This window comes from Nicotiana tabacum, chromosome 19 (assembly GCF_000715075.1).
Source record: "Nicotiana tabacum cultivar K326 chromosome 19, ASM71507v2, whole genome shotgun sequence".
Classification (NCBI taxonomy): domain Eukaryota; kingdom Viridiplantae; phylum Streptophyta; class Magnoliopsida; order Solanales; family Solanaceae; genus Nicotiana; species Nicotiana tabacum.
The window spans coordinates 46,408,400-46,411,637 of NC_134098.1; positions in this window are offsets into that span (position 1 = coordinate 46,408,400).

A 3,238-nucleotide genomic window follows, 5' to 3' on the forward strand; every position below is an offset into this window, starting at 1 on the left:
GGGTCATCACACATGTTTTTCCTTATTTTATTTTGTTGGAATTACTCCAACTGTTGGTTCTATTCTCTGGTATAGAGGCTCCATATATAGTTGTGAAATGTTGTAGTAATGGGGTTGTACACGACATATATGAAAGTATATTTATTTTACTTAGTTTCATTGTTATTATCATGAAAAGCGTCATGTGTGATTTTGAATTGGAAAATATTTTATCATTTAACTTGAAAATGTATATGATTTCAAGGAGCTTCCGTAGTTAAATTAGTTTTCATGCATATGATTTGGGTGCATCACATGGCTTGGATCGCTCAGGTCGGGTAGTGTGCCGGGTGCCGGTCACGTGATTTTGGGTCGTGACATAAAGTGTACAAGTAAGACAATATAGGCAGGTAACAATTAATCATGGAATCATGGAAGAAACGAACATTTCAATACGAGAGTAATAAGTGACAAGTAGCAAGTAAAGGCATAAGAAGCAATTAAAGCACATAACAATTAAGACATGTAATATAATAATTAATGAAATATGGGAAAACACGGGAACACTTATTTTGACGATGTATATACACTAGTCACCTCGCATATACGCCGCTACACATGTAATTCACATAACATATAGTCAAGGGTTCCTAATTACCTCAAGTCAAGGTTAGACCCAACACTTACCTCGCTCCGCAAGCCAATCAAATCTCAACCGGGGTCTTTCCTCTAAAATTCGCCTCTGAACTAACCGAATCTAACCAAAATCGACTTAATATCAACAAACAATACGAGGAAAATCAATCGCAATACATAAAGCTAAGATCTTTACACTTTCCCCAAAAAATCAACAAAAGTCAACCCCAGCCCATTTGGTCAAAACTCGAGATTCGGATCAAAATCCAATTACCCATTCACCCCCGATCCCTATTATGCAATTAGTTTCGAAATTCAACCTCAATTTGAGGTCTAAACCTCAATTTTACAAAAAACCCCAATTCTTCCCAAATTTCTAATTTTTCTACCATGAAAGAGCATAGATTAAGGTTAGAAATCAATGGGTGCTGATGGAAATGGAAGAAAATGAGTTGAAGTATCCTAACCTATAAAATGGTGATAAAACTTCTCTTAAAAATTGCCTCTAGGCCGAGCTCTAATGAGAAGATGGTGAAAAATGAGAAAAATCCCGTATTTGGGACATTTTAAATCACTGGCGTCAGGTCTTCATCGCGTTCGCGAAGGACTTGACGTGATCGCGAAGGACTGCGGCCCAAATGATCTTTGCATTCGCGAGATGTTCTTCATGTTCGCGATGGCTCTTCCCCCTGGCCATCGCGTTCGCGACCCAATGATCGTGTTCGCGTAGAACACTAGCCCACCTCTCCCTAGAATCCAACAATGCTTCACGTTCGCGGAGGAACAGATGCGTTCGCGAAGAGAAACTCCACCCCAGCCCCAATTTCCCCTCTACGATCGCGAGAGTAGATTCGCTATCGCGTAGCACTATTTTTCAGGCACCAGATATCAGCAAAAACCAGTGTTCTTCTAAGTTCAAAATCATCTGTAACCTATCCAAAACTCACCCGAGCCCCTCGGGCTCTAAACAAAATATGGACACAAGTGTAATAATATCATACAAACTCGCTCGCACAATCAAAACACCAAAATAACACCTAGAACTACGAATCAGACACTAAAATGAATGAAATTTGTAAAGAAACTCAAGAACATGAAATTTTTCAACCAGACGTGTGAATCACGTCAAATCAACTCCGTTTTGCACCAAACGTTGCAGACAAGTCATAAATACTTTAACAAGACTATACCAAGTTCCGAAACCGCAATTCAAATTCAGTAGCTACAAAGTTAACCTACGGTCAAACTTAGGAATTCTTTAAACCTTTAAATTGCTAGTTTTCAACAAATCGCGTCAAATCAAATTAGGGACTTTAAACTTCGATTCCGGGCATAGGTCCAAGTCCCAAATCACGATACGGACCCAAAGGGACCGTCAAAATACTGATTCGGGTCCGTTTACATAAAATATTGACCGTAGTCAACTCAAATGAGTTTTAAGGCAAAATTTCACATTTTTATCAATTTTTCATATAAATGTTTTTTGAAAGAAGACACGAACTACGCACGCAAATTGAGGAAGGATAAACAGAGTTACTTGAGGTCTCAGAACACAGAAAATAAGGGTAAACCTATAAATGACCTATCGGGTCATCACATGATTAGGCAGGCATGGCACAACTTCTGCTTACCGAGGACATGACCCTTGATATGAGGTGTAGAGGTCAAGGATTAGAATATAGGGTTAAGTGATTCTTCTTTTTGTCCCCTTACCGGTAGTATTAGTGTTAGTATGGTATAATTTGATTCTTAATTAGATTCTTTTTACTACTTATTGTTTGATTGTTATATTTTGCTTCGATTTTCATAATATCTTCATGTTGTGGTTACGGTTTGTTGCCACCAGGGGTAGATATATGGTGTACGAAGCGGTGTCTCGCGACACCGCTTCGTTGAAAATTTTTATTAAGCATATGTGATTATATTGTATCGAAACAACAAATATAAAATGACACCACTTGACATATGTGAGAAAGCACAGGAGAAAAATATATTATTGATATTGGTTACTCAATATAACACAAGAGGTCCTATTTATAGCTATAGTCTACAAAGTACATATTAATTCCATTCCAATGTGGGACTACATATAACTAACACTCCCCCTCAAGCCGTTGCATACACATCATATGTACCAAGCTTGTTACATATATAACTAATACGAGAACCAGTAAGAGACTTAGTGAAAATATCTGCTAGTTGATCATTCGACTTTACAAACTTTATAACAATATCTCCTGAAAGTATTTTTCTTTGACAAAGTGAAAGTCGATCTCAATGTGTTTAGTCCTCTCATGGAACACCGGATTTGACGCAATATGAAGAGCAGCTTGGTTATCACACACCAGTTCCATCTTGCTGATTTCTCCGAACTTTAACTCCTCGAGCAACTGCTTGACCCAAATTAACTCACACGTTGCCATAGCCAAGGCCCGATATTCGGCTTCGGCGCTAGATCGAGCAACTACATTCTATTTCTTGCTCTTCCACGAGACCAAATTACCTCCTACTAGAACACAATATCCAGACATAGAACGTCTATTAGAAGGTGATCCTGCCTAATCAACATCTGTGTACCCAACAATCTGCTCGTGGCCTAGATCTTTGAATAGTAATCCTTTGC